Here is a 19,238-nt window from a genome sequence, read left to right as displayed (position 1 = left end):
TCTGGGTCTCGGTGTGCCTCTTGGCAAAATGGGATGGGGCCCAGGTGAATGGAGAGGGCCTGCCCCGGCTTAAGGGGCAGTGGGGCCCTGTCCCAGCCCAGGCTCACTCCTGAGAACGGGGGCTCAGTGGGCCCAAAACTTCTGGGTTCTCGTGAAAAGCGAGATCTCAAAAAGCATTTATTTTATTTTATGTTTTTGGCCGCACCACACGGCTTGTGGGATCTTAGTTCCCCAACCAGGAATTGAATCTGGGCCCCCAGCAGTGGAAGCACGGAGTCCTAACCACTGGACTGCCAGGGAATTCCCTCAAAAAGAATTTAGTATGTTGTTCTCTCGCTGTTTAAATGTGGGCAAGTAACTACTTAAGTGTAAAAGTACCCCATACAAAGGCTGTAGGTATTTATTACGCCATTGTTTGTAATAGCAAACAACTGGATATATCCATCAATGAGAAGTGGTTACATCAGCTCAGCCCAGCCATGTAACGTCCCATTGCGGCACTGGGAAGGTGCACTGCACGCACTGGTGTGGACTGGCAAGGTACTTGGTTCCATGAACAGAGCAAGGTGTGAGACCAGGCGCCACGTGCTACGTTTGTTGAAACCAGAATATGTGCCCAAACCCTCTTGTACTGGCCTTCAATCTCCTGGAGAGCTACACAGGGAACCTGATACACTGGCTGCCTGGAGCCAGGGGTGGGAGGGAGACTCACTTCTTCCTCTTTGTACCATTTGAATTTTGAACCATGTGAATGTATTATCTATGCAGAAAAAATAAAAATAAATTCAAAATAAAGTAACATAAAGTAGACGGCAAGAAACCTGAAACAGACAGACAGAAAACCTCAGGCTGCAGGCCCAGTCGGCTCCCCATCTCCCCTGGGGTAGCCACGGCTGCATTCTGGGCTCTGCGTGGCCTGGTTTTGTGGCTCCACCCTCTACAGTAATATTTTGGTTTCCCCACACACGGCACTCACAGGAAACCCCAGCCAATGGGCATCAGGTTCCTGGCTGGACTGCCTGGTGGTGGGCATGACACATCCCTGGGAATGACGTCATCCAAATGCTCGAGTGGTGACACAGCCCCCAGTTGAGGGAGGGCACTTCCCGCAGTCCCACAGGCCTGGCTGTCTGGGGTTTGTCTCGCAACCTCCAGGTGGGCGTGTGGACACTGAAACAGCCACCCCCGTTAACTAGCTCTGAGCCTTCAGGAACTGAATTCATCCATCTACCCAATACTCTTTAAGCACCTACTATGTGCCGACTCTTCTAGCCACTACAGAAACAGCAGAGAACCAAACAAATAAAACCTCGTGCCCTCCGGTGTGGGGAAAGGCAATGCCTACCAGCGAGTGGAAGTGCTGTGGAGGAAGAAGAAGCAGGGAAAGGAGGCGGGGCTCTAGGGTTTTTCCATTTTTACTGGCGTAGAATTGATATACAATAAAACTGACCCATTTTAGGTGTATAGTTTGGTGAGCTGACAGTTGTATACATGTGTGTATCCACCACTCCAGACAAGTTATAGACATTTCCATCCATCCGGTAAAGTTCCCACATGCACCTTGGCAGTCAATCCCCAACTCCCACCCCGCTTCCCATCTAGAAACTTGCTGGTCAGTCTTCCTTCACTGTGGATTGGATTTGTCTTTTCTGGTGTTCACACAAGTGAAATCTGGCTTCTTTCACTCAGCGTAACACATTTGCGATTCATCCATGCTGTTGTGTGTTAGTTCCTTCTGGTCGCTGAGCATCCCATGACCATGTTTTGTTTATTCATCCAACCTATTGACGGTCATCTGGGTTGTTTCCACTTTTTGGCTGTTACGAATAAACCTGCTATGGATATTCATGTACAACTGTTTGTGTGCACGTATATTTTCATTTCTCTTGGGTAAATACCTGGGAGTGGAAATGCTGGGTCTAGTAGAAAGTGTATGTGTAACTTTATTAAAAGTGAGAATTGTGCTTTTAAATAGGGTGGTGAGGGCAAGCTTCACCAGGTGACATTTCAGCAGAGGCCAGAGGAGGTGAGGGGAGCCTTGTGGTGTCTGCAGGGAAGAGTATTCTAGGCAGAGGGAACTGGTGGGTGGTGTGTGTGAAGAACGGCATGGAGGCCAATTTGTTGGGATCAGGGTGAGTGAGGCAGAGAGGCCTAGGAGGTGAGGTCAGTGTGTAACAGGGCTGGATGGTGTCTGGCCCTGTAGGTCATGGTGAGGACATTGGCTTTTACTCTGAGAACCCATGGGAGGGTTCTGAGCAGAGGTGGGACAGGATTGGGCTTGTATTTTAACAACCCCCTTCCCAGATCTCCAAGTGGAGAATGGGCTGTAGGACAGGGAGCAGGGAGGCCAGCAAGAAGGCTACTGCAATAGTCCTGGTGGGATATGCAAGAGCTGACTGGGGTTAAGGTGGCAGAGGGTGAGGAGGTCAGATTCTGGGTCTACTCTGAAGGTGGAGCCGCAGTGGAAGCATTGGATATGGGAGGTGAGGGAAATAAGGACATGAAGGATGGCTTGGCCCCGAGGTGGCCTTTAGGAGCTGAGAGTTACTGCCGGCCAACAGCCAGCAAGGAAATTTGTAACTCAGGCCAGCAACCCCAAGGAACTGGACTCTGCAGGTCACCTGAATGAACTTGGAAGAAGACCCTGCGCCTCTGCAACGGAACACGGCCCAGCTGACAGCTTGATTCAGCCTGGTGGGACCCTGAGCAGAGAACCCAGCTGTGCCATGCCCGGACTCTGACCCATAGAAACTGTAAGATGTTGTTTTCAGTCACTAAGTTGGTGATAATGTTTTGCTCAGCAGTAGGTGACTAATACGGGCATCCTAGAATCTACAGTGTCAGAGCTCAAGAGGTCCTTGGCAACCACTGAGTTCAACCTCCTCTTCTACAGATGGGGAAACCGGGGCCCAGAGAGTAGCTGGGCCTCGAACCCTGGCCCCTGCAGGGAGGAAGTGTCAGGCAGAAGCTGCCCAAGCGCTAGAGGCCCTGCCAGGACCAGCCCCTCGTCTCCTAGGAGGCTGCGGTACCAGCTCCTCTGCCAACCCCTCCTCCGTCTGGGCGCTGGCCTCCTAGAGAGCTGGCTTCTGACCACCCACTGAATACCCTCAGCTCCCGGGCCAGCAAGCTCAGGCAGGTTCCCCGTCAGGCCAGGCCCAGTGACCGGGAGGGAGGAGCACCCTCGCCCCCAGCAGAGCAGGGCCCAAGGGCATAAGAGCCAGGCCTGAATCTGAGAGCCCCGGGGAGAGGGACAAAGCACAGGCTTAGGTCAGAGGAACCGTGGCTAGAATCCCAGCTCTGCCATTCACTGGCTGTAAGACTCTGGCCAAGGGAAACCCCTTTGTTGAGCTGCAGTGTCCGATCCATGAAATGGGAGCAGGAATGCCTTCCTCCAGATGGCCAGTGAGCTCAGGTACATGAAACTGTTAGTGGGAGCTCCGTAAATGCACAAATGCACGTCCCCAACCTCTTCCTTCCTATGGGCCTCAGTTTCCCCATCTGTTAATTGATCTCATGGCTTAGATGTGTTTTGGGAGCACTTTTAGCTCTAACAGTTGACCATTTTAAGGTTCAAATTCTGGCTCTGCTTCTTATCAGCTGTGTGACCTTGGATACGTCACTTAAGCTCTCTCAGCCCCAGTTTTTTAACTTGTAAAATGGGCTATTAATAATACCTACCATTACCTGAGAGACGCAGGTCAGATACCTAGGCTAGTGTCTCAGAAAATGTCAGCTAGTTTTATTATTGTCATCATTATCATCGTCCCAAGCATGTAAGTAAGGTGGTGCCCACTCACAGGGGCAATAGGGCAGAGCCTCCCAGGGTGGGGGAAGTTTGGTTTCCTTGGACCCAAATGTTTGTGGGCTGGGCCTACAAACTGCTGGGAAAATAAAACTCGTTCTTTTCCCCCAGGCCTCTGGCCCTGCACCCACCTTGAACCAAGCCTCCAGTATCACAGTGCTTATAAACGGCAACCCCACAGGCAGGTTTTGGGAAACAAAAATATGCATTTATTTCTCTTCCCAGTTCTGAGAACCACCGCTTGCTTTCCTCTAGAGGAATACCAGTATCTTGTGCAAACACCTGGCGGAGGGAATGTGTATCATAGACACAAACTGGGGTGGGCATCGCCACGAGGTCCCCGCTGGCCATGTTTGAATTATGCGCGCTGTCCTCTGACCACAGCTAATTCTCAGGTGCTTCCAGACACCTGACTGCAGGCTGGGCAGGCCAGAGTCTCTCCCAGAAATTTGAAACTTGAATAGAGGGCACATAGGCAGAGCCCCTCCCATAAATCCACAGCCAGGCCCTCGGTTAGTCGCTTTCTGGTGTTTGTCACCCAACTTCGTCTTGGCCAACATGGTGACTGGGGGGACAGAGCATTGTGGCGGGTTGAGGACTGACTGTGGGATGGAGCAGTAACCCTCTGGTCCATGCAGGAAGCTGTCAGTTGCTTCTGCCCAGAAAGAGTACTGGACTCGAAGTCTGGTTCTCCACAATTTTCTGGCTGTGTGACCTTAGGCAAATCACTCAACCTCTCTGTGTGGTCCAGTGGGATGGGACCACAGGGGACCTCAATGAGCAGATGGGGAACCTGAGGACCAGGGAGAGGAGGGAGGGGTTTTACTTAAAGCCACACAGCAAGTTTAGGACAGACCCTGGAGAGCTCCTGCGTCCCCCAAGTGCCAGCCCTGGGGATGGGACAGTCCCTGGAGTAGGAAGCTTGTCTCTAATTAGTGGCAGGGCTTGTTTCCCCCAGGTGAACCTCAGGCCCCAAGCGCTTCACAGATCACAAATTCCTTTCCCAACCAGTCGTCACATTTGGCCCAGCAATATTATCAATGTCACATTCAGGGGCCGAGCAAACTGAGCCCAGCGAGCCCCAAGACAGACTTGTCCAAAGTCGCACCACAAGTTCATGGCAGTTTGAGGCAGATCTGAAAAGCCTGTGCTTTTTGCTCTAAATCAGTGTTTCCCAAGCTGGTGTTTGGGGATGCACTGGGGGTAGTGGTTTAATGAGCTCCCCATAAGACTTTTTAAGTTGCTTGCTTTCATTTTGACAGTAACCCTAAAAAAGTAACTCGAATATATCATGAACCATCTGCATGACCATAGGTGAGTCCTGTCTGAGATTGTGTTTGGATTTGGGGTCACACTGGCATCAAAGAATAACATTTATTGAGAACTAACCATGGGCTGGGTACTGTGTTTTGTACTTTTCATGTAGTATTCATTTAACCCTCACAACAACCCTATAAGATAGGTACTATTATTATCCCCATTTCACAGAGGAAGTTGAGGCCCAGAGGGGTTAAGTAATTTGCAACAAGGTCAACAGCGAGTATGGGGTGCAGCCAAGATTGGAACCCAGGCTGACTTCGGAGCCTGTGATCTTTTTTTTTAAGGTAATTTTGCTTACCTTTATTTATTTTTAAAAAATTTATTTTTGATTTATTTTATTTTTGGCTGCATTGAGTTTTTGTTGCTGTGCGCGGGCTTTCTCTAGTTGTGGCGATCAGGGGCTACTCTTCGTTGCGGTGTGCGCGGGCTTCTCATTGTGGTGGCTTTTCTTGTTGCGGAGCACGGACTCTAGGCGCGTGGGCTTCAGTAGTTGTGGCACATGGGCTCAGTAGTCGGCACTCACGGGCTCTAGAGCGCAGGCTCAGTAGTTGTGGCACATGGGCTCAGTAGTCGTCACTCACGGGCTCTAGAGCGCAGGCTCAGTAGTTGTGGCGCACGGGCTTAGTCGCTCGCCCCGGAGCCTGTGATCTTGACCACAATGCTTTACCACTGTAACCAGCTCGGAGTGGTGAGAAAAGGCAGGTGTGGCCTTGATATGTAAAATGAATTCCTGCTAAGTGAAGGCCATGTGATGCAGAGGTAGAGGGTGAGAAGGAAGTTTTGCCATGGGTAAATCAGAGACAAGTGGTGGGAGAATAAAGTCAGCAGCACACAGAGTTGGATGGAAGTGTGTGACGAACCCAAAAGAAATGGCAGCACAATTGAGTGTCGCACATTCACACTGCTAGTGACAATTCAGGTTTAGCAAAGCAACATTGTCCATATCACTAAATTAATATTGTTACATTGATGCTGTGACAGCATAACTTAGTGGTTAGGGCTTAAGAGACATGATTCCTGAGTTCAAATCCATCTTCCTCCTTGCCTAGTCCTCAGACGGTAGGCAAGTCACTCAACCTCTCTGAGCCTCAGTTTTCTCATCTCTAAAATGGAACTATAATAGCACTTGAAAGACTGCTGGTTCCCTATGCCATTCCCTTCTCTTCCTTTTCTTTGTTGACCAAACCCTGATTTTATTCCTGGTAGCAATGTACCCAGCCAAAACACTACATTCCTAGTCTCTCTTGCAGCTACCTGTAGCTAATGAGTGGAAGTTGTTAAGTGAGGTTTGTTGGAAATATCCTTAGAAGATGCTGATGCAGCTGAGAAGAAAACCAATTTGCCCTTTTTTCTCTTCCTACATGGAACTCAGGCATTAAGGCTGGAGCCCCAGCAACCATCTTGGATCAAAAAGGACCTGGAGGATGAAACCATGTATGGTTAAGGATGAAACAACATGAAGCCGGAAGGAACCTGAGACATTGGTGACACCATGGAGGCTGCACCAGCCCTGGCCCAGAATGATCTTTCCAGATTTCTTTTTTAAAATAAACTTTTTTCTTTTTTGAAAGAACAGTTTTAGGTTTACAGGATTATTGCATAATACAGAGACTTCCTACATACCCTACACCCAGTTTCCCTTATCATTAACATCTTATATTAGTATGGTACATTTGTCACCATTAATGAACCAATATTGTTACATTATTATTAACTAAAAAGTCCATTCTTCATTCAGATTTCCTCAGTTTTCCCCAAATGTCCCTTTTCTATTCCAGGATCCCATCTAGGACACCACATTACATTTAGTCATCATGTCCCCTTAGGCTCCTCTTGGCTATCAAAATTTCTCAGACTTTTCTTGTTTTTGATGACCTTGACAGTTTTGAGGAATACTGGTCAGGTATTCTGAAAAATGTCCTTCAATTGGGATTTGTCTGATGACTTTCTTATAGTTGGACTGGGTGATGTGTTTGGGGAGGGAAGTCACAGACCTGAAGTGGCAGCCTCCTCATGTTCTGTCAAGGGTAGATACTGTCAACATGACTTAGTGTGGCGGTGAACTTTGATCACTGTCAGGTTCTCTCTGTAAAGTTACTCCTTTTCCCCTCTTTCTATGCTGTGCTTTTGGGATTAAGGTCACTTTGCACAGCCCACACTCAAGAAGTGGGGAGTTAGTTTCCCTCCTTAAGGGTGGAGTATCTACGTAAATTATTCGGAATTCTTAGGAGAGTTATCTCTTCTATTTGTTTGTTTATTTACTTATTTATACCAGTATGGGCTCATAGATATTTATTTTATTCTTTGGGGTGTAATCCAGTAAAACTTTATTTTTTTTACTCAAATTGTTCCACTTTTGGACCTTGGTATCCCGTTCTGTTGGTTCCCCAGACTTCTCGACATGAGAGTAAAACAAACTGAGGTAGATTTTTAACAACAATGGTCTCAAATTCCTCCCATTCCTCCATGCTCATGCCTTTGCAATGTGACTTTATAGCTTCTGGCATCAAGACCTGACCCTCTCTCCATCCCTGGAGTCTGGGCTGGGCCAAGTGACTTGCTTTAGCCAATGGGAAGAGGCCAAAGCATGAAAGTGGCTTGTGCATTGGGGCTGCTGCACCCAGGACCCTAAGACCACCATGTGAGCAAGCAGCGCTTGCCTGTGGAGGAAAAGAGGCCGTGTGGCCTGGTCACCTCCGCTACCCTTGCCTACAGCCAGGCAGCAGGCACGTGTGGGAGACCTTCGACCATAGCTGACTTCAGATGGATGACAGACCCAGAGGCGAGCCATCCCCACTGCCCACCCACAGGGTAATGAGCACATCAGTGGTCAGCTTAAGCCACTAGCTTGTGGGGTAGTTTGTTATGAAGCAAAAACTAACTGCTACACAAGCCACTTTCTTTTGCCAATCTGTTGAGTTTTCTGTTACATGAAGTCAAGCCTAATTCTAAAAGACTCAGTATTTACTTCATAGGGAGGTTGTGGGACTTGAATGAGTGAGGCAGGGACAGTACATGTAATAGTATCCCAGTAGATTAAGATTATGTAATTATATTCTATTTCTATAAGATATATAAGATATACAATATAACCATTGTGGTTATTATTATTAGTTTTGTAGTGTGTTAGTATTTAATTTGTAACTTTGTTTCAGATTATAGCTGTTTGAAGACTATAAGCTTCAAGACCTGAGACCTCATTTTGTGAGCGACATGAATCAGTAATGTTCTGTCCATGCCTCCAGCCCAGGACCACCAGGAGCACACCAGTGGTGGTTACACACGGGGGCTTTATCACCCACGGCAGGGAGGGAATGCATGCCATGGGGAACCCAGGTGTCTCAGTAAGAGGGTGTCAGAGAAGGCTTATCATAGGATTTGGGCTCGTGTGAAGTGATTTTGAGGAGAGTTTAGGGAAGTGGGGTTTTTCTCTCGATTGGATGCTGTCAGGAAGTGGGAGTCATTACAGGCTTGGGACCTCGATAATCTTCTCTAAAGAGAAGGTGGGCTAGAGCCAGGCTAACTCTGGTAAGTGGTGAAGAAGCAGCAGTCACTGTGTCAGGTGGGGTAGGGGGACAGTGTCTCAGCAAAATGTTTCGTCATTCTGCCTGAGACGTGATTACAAGCGGTCTTGGTTTTGTCTTGAGTCATCAGCCACAGAGCACCTTGTCTGTCGCTGGTGTTCTGTGAAATTGTTTATGTTCGGTGAGACATCAGCTGTCCCCTGTGAGTGTCAGGCCAGTTTGCAGCAACGTGATCACCATCCGTGCCAGCTCCTGGATGGCAGGGCTGCTTTTCTCCTTCTCAACTTAAGTCAACACTGGTGAATCTGGGAGGATTCCTTCCCCCTTTTAAAGATCTCAAGTTGAAGCAAAAGTTCACTCCTGCTCAAACAGGACAGCTATTTTTAAGGCACTTTTCTTCTCTCAGAAGTTTTCCTCTCCCACTTACATATTATATCAACACTACCTTAACCATATAGTTATAGTATTAATTGCACATAAATGAATTATATAACTAATAAGATAATAGTAATAACAATATTTATCATGCACTTGCTATGTGCCAGGTACTCTTCCAAGCATTTTATATCTATTCGTTTAAGGATTCTTAACTGGGGTCTTACCACAGTCCATGAATGGAATTTATCTTCATTCATGTTTAATTAAATTCAGCACTTTTGGGCTTCCCTGGTGGCGCAGTGGTTGAGGATCTGCCTGCCAATGCAGGGGACACGGGTTCGAGCCCTGGTCTGGGAAGATCCCACATGCTGCGGAGCAACTGGGCCCGTGCGCCACAACTACTGAGCCTGCGCGTCTGGAGCTTGTGCTCCTCAGCAAGGGAGGCCGCGACAGTGAGAGGCCCGCGCACCGCGATGAAGAGTGGCCCCCGCTCGCCGCAACTAGAGAAAGCCCTCCGCACAGAAACGAAGACCCAACACAGTCAAAAATTAAAAAAAAAAAAAGAAAAAATCAGCACTTTCTTCAGTTACGAACATGGAGACAAGCCACAGTGGTATTAGGGCCTGAACTTTGTCACCATTAGAAACCATGGCTACTTTCATATCCTATCAGTGGTTTCAGATAGCTCAGAATGTTGTTCACAACCACCATTACTTTGAAATTGCAGTATTAATGACATCCACCACTAGATCGTGCAATAAGTGTTTTAATTAAAATTTTTTAAAATTTTATATTGGAGTATAGTTGATTTACAATGTTGTGTTAACTTCAGGTGTACAGCAAAGTGATTCATTTATACAAATACATATATCCATTCTTTTTTAGATTCTTGTCCTATATAGGTTATTACAGAATACTGAGAAGAGTTCCCCGTGCTATACAGTAGGTCCTTGTTGATAACCTATTTTATATATAGTAGTGTATATATGTTAATCTCAAACTCCTAATTTATCACTCCCCCATAAGTGTTAATAAAGAATCATATATAATACTATGTCACAATTGTGTTCTTTAAAAATATTTTGATAACCACAATTTTAATAAATTTGTTTCCTTCTAAATCTGATGCATTTTATTTCAAGCATTTGAAAACACCATTCTGAGAAGTGCTCCATGGCTAGATCCAAAGGTATCCATGACAAGACAGACGTGAGGAGCCCTGGGCATTGATTAAATCCTCCAGTGACCCCCACGAGCAGGTATTATTACCAGCATGTTACAGAGGGGGATGTGAGGCACAGAGAGGTTGTACGGTTTGCTTAAGGTCACGCAGATATCAAGTTGTAGTGCCTTATCTAATCTGAGAGCTGTGTTTACAGCCTATGGTCTGCTGTGGGCTTCTTCTCTGTGTTGTGCTTATGCATGTGAATGTCCCTAGGCAGGTATCATGCGTGTGGTTGTATGGATCTCCGTTTCTGTACGTGGGTGTGTGTAATGCATATAGAAAAGGGAACCACAAACACCTGTCCACTCGGGGGGTTCTGTCTGACTTCTGGGATCACTTGGATTAATTGCATCTCCACATCCCTTGGGCCCTGGAAACCGAAGGGCTGGGTTGGGGGAGGACAGTGCGGCCAGGCCCGGGGGAAGGGGCAGCAGGTGAAGGTGGGGTAGGAGGGCAAGCATAACCCCAGGGCTCAGCCTCTGGCCTGGGTCTAGACATGTAACCTGGGCACAGCCTGGGGGGAGGGGAATTTGGAGGAAAGCGGAGGCAGTTCCCATAGTGAGCCCTTCTCTTGGGCACCTGTGACTGAAGGCTATCTGGGACCACAGTCCCTGTGCCAGGCTGCCTGTGGGGAGTGGCAGTGCTGTTGGGAACTGTAAAGGAAAACCACACTCTTGGAGGGCTTCTTGGCCCTCAATACCCCACTATAACACTACTTCACTGCTGATGCCAGACTGGGTTTTCCACACATCAAGCAGTTCTGTGACACCAGCTGGGTGTGTTCTACAATTTAACTCAGTTCTGTCACTACCTGGAATTAGTGTCAGATCCTACAAGAGTGCCCTCCCTCCACTTCAGACACGAGTCTCAAGTTCAGGTTGTCACCTGTGCTTCTGACAGACCAGCTATCAATCGGAGTTTCCCAAGACCCCCTCCCCAGGTTTCATTAATTTGCCAGAGCAACTCACAGAACTCAGGGAACCAGTTTACCTACTAGATCACAAGTTTATTGTAAAAGGATAAAACTTAGGAACAGCCAGATGGAAGAGATGCGGAGGGCAAGGCATGTGGAAGGGGGGGCGGAGCTTCCATGCCCTGCCTGGGTCCCCACTCTCCCTGCACCTCCACGTGTTCTCCAGCCCAGAAGCTCTATGAACCCCATCCTTTTGGGGTTTTATGGCAGCCTCATTACACAGGCACAGTTGATTAATTCATTGGTTGTTGGTGAAAACCTCCAGCCTGTGTTCACTCCAAGGATTTAGAAGTGTGTGCCAGAAACAGAATGAAGACCAATCTATATATTTCTTTTTTTTTTTTTTTTTTTTTTTTTTGCGGTACGCAAGCATGTGGGATCTTCCTGGACCGGGGCACGAACCCGTGTCCCTGCATTGGCAGGCAGACTCTCAATCACTGCGCCACCAGGGAAGCCCTATATATTTCTTATTATAAATCACAATATCACAGTAGTCTAGTAAAGCCTGCCCCCTATCCACACAGGGGTCCTGGGGTTCATAGCCTGAGGAGACTGAATCCCCAGAGGGGTCTTTGGATGTGAGCCATCTGAGCCACAGAGCTAAAGGCTCTTCCCACCCCATGGCCCATGGGATAGGAGTCCCCCAGAAGGGGCCCTTTAATATTCTCCCTGAATATCTCTCCCTGCTCCTCAGCTGTACCTCTCAATATATCTTTCCAAAAATGCCAAGTCTAGTTAATTGTTTTCATCCCCAATGTTAAATGATATCAATAACAATAATACATATATTGCATGGATTATTTGTGGTCATCATTTGCTAATCCTCATACTTGTGCCGCACCGGGTCAATGATTATAGCTCTGTGATGTGCTTTCTAAGGAGTCGGGGCAGAATGGAAAAAAAAATCACAGCAAGTCACCTCATCTCATTTTCTCATTTAAAGAACAGAGACAGTTACTTGAAGTATTTGTGAGGATTAAAAGAAATATCTGTATTTCCTCAGTTCTGTATGGTAGCCTCTATGTCTACCCAATGCTATGTCTGAGGAAATTTGGGCAGGAAGAGAAAATAACAACTTGTATCTTATCTAATAACTTAAAAAAAGAACAGCTTTACTGAAGTAAAACTGACATGATGAATTACACATATTTAAAGGAAAGCATTTGGTAAGTTTTCACATACGTATACACCCGTGAAACCACCGTAGTCAAGATAATGAACCATATCATCACCTATAAACGTTTCCACATGTGTAATTTAGAGCAGGGGCTCTGGGAGCTCCCATTTGTCTGTGATTTTCAGAAGGATCATTCTCTTGTTTCAAGGCTCTGCTGTAGCCTTAACCTTCTTGACGATGGTATATTTGAACTTGTGTTTTGTAAGTGAAGTTTGACGGGATGGTGGCTCATGTGGCAGGAGATATGTGTGCATTCGTTCCTTGCTGCCTTATTAGTATATGCGTTTGTGATGCCTGCTACGTGGCTTCTGTAACAAGCTTATTTTGTATGTAGGGCCACACGCTCAGAAGGGCTCCTCTCTTGTTTTAATGCTCTGCTGTCACATCTTAAAATTCTTAATAATTGTCATCTTGAAATTTTTCATTTTATCTTTGAACCTGTGTATTGGAAGTGAAGTCCAATGGGCAATGGCTCTTGTGTGTGAGCAGAAGAGAAACATGCGATATGGGTGTTCACCATTCACATACAGTGTTCACAGTGCCCCATGAGCATAGAATTCTGGTGAACCCACAACGCATGGACAGTCAGCGAGACTCAAAATGAGTACAAGGGAAGCGTGTTATATCTATGGTAAGGAGGGGCACCAAAGAGGCCACGCTTTCTGTTCAAACTAGAAGTTTCTTAGGTCCCAGAAAAAAGGTAATGGACTTCCAAGAAACAAGGACAATCAAGGAAACTTAACATATCCTTTCTTAGTCATGATACTTCCCTGTTTTAGCCAATCACTTACACTGAAAATGATAACATAGAAGGAAGGGGAAACATAGGACACCTCATACTTCCCTTTCCTTTCAGCCTTCCTCATTCATTAGTAAGTAGGAAGTAGGGAGTGTCGGTAAAATGTGTGAATATCAAGAAGTGAAATAAAAGCAATTCAGTTGGTTTGGTGCAACATTTCCACTGTCCTGGTAAGAATGTATGAGCTATGCAATACCAACGGTGTAGTTTCAGTGATTCCACATATGAGTTAAATGCTCTTAGATTGCATTTAAAACTGTCATTGCACAATATAAACATGAATGGTAAAATTCATGCTAATAATTTAAAATTAATTTTTCTTAGAACAACATTTAGTAGTAAATAAAAAACACCATGACAAGTTGAGAGAGACTAGAAGAGAGGAAACAGCTTTATACTTCAATGCTCCTACTGGCACGTTTTTCCTACTTTTTGAACAAGGGGGCCCGCATTTTCATTTTGCATTGGGCCCTGCAAATTATGTTGTTGGCCCGGTTTGGAAAGCTTGCTGTCAGGACGCTTCCTCTCAGAATGCAGCTGCCGTGCTGGGAGCAAGCCCAAGCCATATGGAAAGGGCACGTGTAGGTGCTCCAGTCAACAGTCCTGCCCAAGCCCAGGCTTTGGGGCATCCCAGCACAGGTGACAGAAATACAGCCTTCAGATGATTCCACTCCTACCTCTCCTAGCCCTCCCCCAGCCCCACCTCAACTTCCAGACACCTCCATCCACCTGGGTCTTCCAGCTGAGGCCCAGCCTTCATGGAGTAGAGACAAGCCATCCCTGCAGTACCCTGTCTGAGTTCCTGATCTACAGAATCCATGAACAAAATAAAACACATGGTTGTTATGTTTCACCAGAGATTAGGGTAGTTTGATATGCAGTAATAAATGTATCCTAGTTTATTCACTCGCGTTGATTCCAATCTTTTGTTAATACAAATGAAGCTGCAATGAATAACTTTGTGCATAGCTTATGTATACTTAGGGCAGATTCCTAGAAACGAGGATTACTGTGTCAAAGGGTAAAATGCATACACAATTTTGTTAGCTCTTGCCAAATTCCTCTCTAAACAGCCTTCTTTGCGTTTACAGTATATTTGTACATGTATAATTCCCCTCCCCAACATACCTACAGAGAAACATACATAGAGAAAAATGCATAGAGGTACAGCTTGATGAATTCTTGATGAAACTAAACACATGTGTAACCCTCACCCAGGTCAAGAAACAAACATTCCTAGCAGCCTAAAAGCTGCCCTTGTCCCCCTTCCCAGTGAGTACACCCTTCCATGGTATGAATTTACCACTATTTATCCAATTTCCTTTTGGTATTTCCCGTTAGGGGCTAATACATTCTATGCTCCTTGGCTTTTATTATAGTCATCAGAACCTGTTGCACAGATGTCACGTTTGTTAGATGCTCCTCTATGGTTCTGCCGTTCTGTTGGGTTATTGTTCTCAAAGTAGGTTCCTGTGGAACCCTGGGGTTCTTTCTCAAATGACAGGAAAAAGAACAAATGCATGGATTGGCTCTTCTCAGTGCAAAAATTTTCCTAAAACCTTTGGGGTTCGTTCCCACTTGTCGGCTACCAAGTTTTAGCGATGACAGATGTGCAAGAAACAGGAAAGAATGGGAAGACCCAGAAATGCCATGGGCTGCTACTGAGAGTAACAGTGGTCATCATCTACGGAGAAGTCTTTTGCATTGGGATAGGGTCTTTTACGTACAGTAGATAGATCTTCTCTAATCTTCAAAAGCCTTGGCGAAATAGGTATTGGGACCCCTCTTTCACTGGGAGTGAAAACCCAGGCTCTGAGAGGGGAAGTAACTTGCTCAAGGTTCATTGCTCACATTGGAGAATGGCAAAGCCTATAGGCTCTGGGCTCCCCAACGGCCCTGGCTTCCTTCGGTTTAGACCACATCTTTGTGTCCTCTTCTCAGTCTGGCACCCAAGGCTCTGCCTCCTCTGCCTCTTTCAGAGCACTGGCCTCTTCCTTCCCCTTCCTGAATGTTCTCAAGCTTTTCCCTGAGCCGCCCCTGGGCCTTTGCACATGCTGCTCCCTCTGCCTGGAACCCTCTTTTTCCTCTTTACCTAACTCCTCCTCGTCCTTCAAGGACGCATCCCCTAAGTTGATATCCTTGCTCCAATAGCACTGTATAGTTCCCCTGTCACTGTCACTGTGCTTTTCGTTGTTTGGTTATTGAATTTCTGTCTCCTCCCACCCACCCCAGACTGAAGGCACCTTAGAGCAGGTGTCTGTCTGTCTTGTTCATGGCTGTGTCCACAGAGCCTAGCACAGTTGCTGGCACATAGTAGGCACTCAATAACATTTGCTGAGGGAAGGGACCATCTTACTTGAGTCCCATGGCAACCCTGTGAAGCAAGCAGGGCTGGGCTGCTCACTCGCATTTTACAGATGAGGATAGCAAAGCCCAGAGAGGGAAGGGTCCAGTCCCCTGTGACTTGTGGACACAACCAGGCCTGGGTGACTGTGTTCCTGACACCTCTCCCAGACCGAGGGGTGGGGCCTCAGCCAGCCAGGGGGGCTTCCAGGGCTCCCGTAGCCCTCCCTTGTTTCCCAGATTGGAAGTGACAAGTGTGACCCTCTCCTGCCCAGGACCTGGTGGGCGGGGTGGGAGGGGTGCGTGGGTGCAGCCGGAGGTGGGATCAGAGCGGCGAGAAGGCCGAGGAGGTAGACAAGAAAGCTAAGTCCTACTTGCAGAAGAGTTGGGGGGTTGTGGAGCTGTGGTCACATTCTGAAGCCAGGGCAGGGGAGTCAGGAAGTCAGAAGCAGGAAGGAAGCTCCCGTCCCTGCCCCAGGAGGACCCAGAGGACTCAATGGCCTTTATCTTCCTGTGTGTTCCAAGCACTGGTCAGCTTGGACTCAGCAATTGCTTATGTATTTATTTTCCTTTAATCTTGGTCACAGGGAACATAAGACTCTGGAGCAGGTGATTTGGGTCCAAAACCACCTCTGAAACCCCTCACTGTGTGACTTTGGCCAAGTATCTTGGCTTCTCTGGACCTCCATTTCCCCATCTGTAAAAGGGGGAGATGATAATAGTACCTATCCCATACGGCCGTTATAGGGCTTCCCCAGATATTCTAAGGGAAGTTCTTCGTGGGGTGCCTGGCATAGAGAAATAATTAGAGATAACATCACAGAGAACTTACTATGTACAGGCCCAGTACGAGGGCCCTTACAGTTTACTAAGCCTTCATGTGGACTTTGGAGGCTCCAGCATGATCCTCGAAAGGGGCAGAAGTGGGACTTGGACCTAGCTCTCTACAGAACCAGAGGGCTGAACCAAAGAACCATGTTACTTAGACAGAGCAGCTGCTGCATGCCGGGCCCTGCATTCTGTTCCATAGGGCAATAAAGGTCAAGTGGAAATGGACAGTTCTTCCAGGACAACTGATGGCCATCTGGGACCCTCTCTTCAGAAGGAATACTTCAGGCCCAAACCTGCACTCCAGTTTAAGAACCCCTGCAGCAGGAGGGGAGCTGGAGAGGGGCTGAGCTAGGCGGTGAGGAGTCCTCCTTGTAGGCTGAGCTCAGGGTACTTGGGAGCCGCTGAAGGCTCTAGGCAGGGGAAGTGACATGACTGTAGGCCAGGAGGGAGCAAACCTGGAGATGGGGCTCTATTGGGAGGCTGCTGGGATCTTCCAGGCAAAACATGAGGCTGGGGTGAGAGGGCAGGCGCTGGAGGGGGAGCGGTGCCGGATGTCCTGCTTCCCTTCCTGCCAGCTGGGAAATGTCACCTTTGGGTACAGCTTGCCCTGCTCCCAGAGAAGGAAGCTGAGGTGGTGGGTGGCTCTGCCATACATAGACGGCTCAACTCCAGACATACACAAAAGAGAAATATTTAACTTACTGAGTTTTGGGGTCTTTCTGCTACAGCAGCTTGGCCTGTACCAGAACTCACTGTGTGACCTCAGGCAAAGGACTTTACTTCTCTGAGCCTCAGTTTCCACATTTGTAAAACAGGGGCAATAACAGAACCCACTAGGATTCCGAAGTGGTGTGTGTAGAGCTAACACGGAGGAGCCATGCAGTGAATGCCCCTTATCCCCACACAAGCCCCTGGCTGGCCCCTAACTCCCGTCTAGCCCAGTGGCAAGACTTTTATTTTCTCTTCCTCCTTCTGACTCCCTTGGTGGCACAGGCTCAGGGCAGTGGACACAACAGACGTCAGACCCAGGGTCTGGATGACTTTCAGACAGAGGCGATCCCTCTCCTGAATTTTACAGATTAGGAAACTGAGGTCTAGAGAGGGGCAGGAATTTGCCCCAGCTCCACAGCAACTCGGGCAGAGTGGTGCTGGATCCAGTCCCTCGTGGGCACTGGGGTGGGGAGTTGATTTCCGAAATAGGTGTCGGGGGCACCTCTTCCCACCACTCTCCCTTGGCTCACTGGCTCAGTGGCATCACTCTCCCACACTAGCCTCCTTATGGTTCCTCACAACTACCTCAGGGCCTTTGCACATGCTGTTCCCTCCAGTGGGCCTACTCTTCCCCCAGCTCCTCACCTGGCTGCCTCTTTCTCACCTTTAGTCCTCAATTTAAGTGTCCCTCTTCAGAGAGTCCTTCCCTGATCACCCTGCCTCTGAAATCTTTTATCTGTAACTCCTGTTTATTTTCTTCACTTACAATATATTAATTAGTTAATTTAGTTAAATAAAAAAAATTTTTTTAAATTTTATTTTGGCGGGTCTCTCCCTCTAGCCTGTTAAGCGCTATGATTTCGGGACTGTGGCCATCTGTCTCTCTCGTTTGCTGCTCCCTCCCCATCACCGAGGCAGGCCTTGGCCCAGGCAGGTCCTCAGTACGTCCCTGCCACGTGAAAGAATGAATACGTGTATGAATGAATAAATACATGAGTGAATGTGCCAGGCCTGGATGTCCACCACTGCACTGAATTTGCACGACTTCCCCATGACTAGAGCACAGTCTCTGCATTGTGCAGATGTGGAAAGTGAGGCTCAGAGAGGTCCCACAGGGGAGGGTGGGAATGTGTTGGATGTTAAAGGCCATTGGACTTCCCTGCCCTCAGGACACAGGCAACAGCATCTCACAGGCCACATTACATGTTAATCTAACACAAGAAAGTAACACATTTTTGCTGGATGTGGCCTGGACCAGATTCCATTCACAGAAGGGCTGCTCCATCAAAAGATGCTGATGCTGCTGTTGCCAAGGCAACACTGTTAGCTTTCCGAAGCATCTTCAGTGAGAGAGGTGAAGGCCCAGATGGACATTGGGGGGGGCGGGGGGGGGGAAGTCTGGAAAAAGGGATCAAATCACCCAGCCAGCAGGACAAACCATCCTGATGCTGACTTATCCCCTGCCCCCTGCAAAGGGCCACCTCCTACCCCATCCATGATTGTTGTCTCTAGGCTGTGCTCAGTGAACTCTCTCCCCCAGTGTGGCAACTGCCTTTGCTGCGAACGTGCAGAGATCGTGGGAAGAATGCATTCTGCCTGCCTGGCTCCATCGGGACCTACCAGGTGCCAGTGGGAAAGACAGATTAGTCTTGGAAAACTTTCCAGAAAGTTCCTTCAGCCCTTGATATAGGTGGAGGGGACACCACTCCAGCATTTTTGTCGTCGGTGCCAAGGTGCCTCCAGAGAGCTCTGGACGAGGGAGGCAGCTGATAGGTGCAAGTGCACTGGAGGTGGTGACTGGCTGTGCCTCTCGGATGAAACTTTCCCTCTCTGAGCTCTAATTTCTTCATTACTAAAATGGGGGAACGCTGGTCTGATTCAGGGAGAGGGGACAAGGATTCTACATAGGAACCTGCAGATGTAGGTATCTCAGAAGCCGGTTCCTGCAAGCGGTGGCCTCCAGGAGACCCACCCAAGGCCAAGACCTCACCAGCCAGGCCCCCTAGGGCCTTGTGCACCCAGAATCCTTTAGCTGTTCATGTCTGCAGCCACGGTGAGTCAGCGTTGCTCTCTTTTAGATGTTTGTGGGTGCTCCATCCTTATAGCACAGATGAGAACTGGAGGCTTAGAGAGGGCAGGGGCTCTGCTCCAGTGA

This window comes from Grampus griseus (assembly GCF_964374135.1).
Source record: "Grampus griseus genome assembly, chromosome: 14".
Classification (NCBI taxonomy): Eukaryota; Metazoa; Chordata; class Mammalia; order Artiodactyla; family Delphinidae; genus Grampus; species Grampus griseus.
This window is presented reverse-complemented; position numbering follows the sequence as displayed.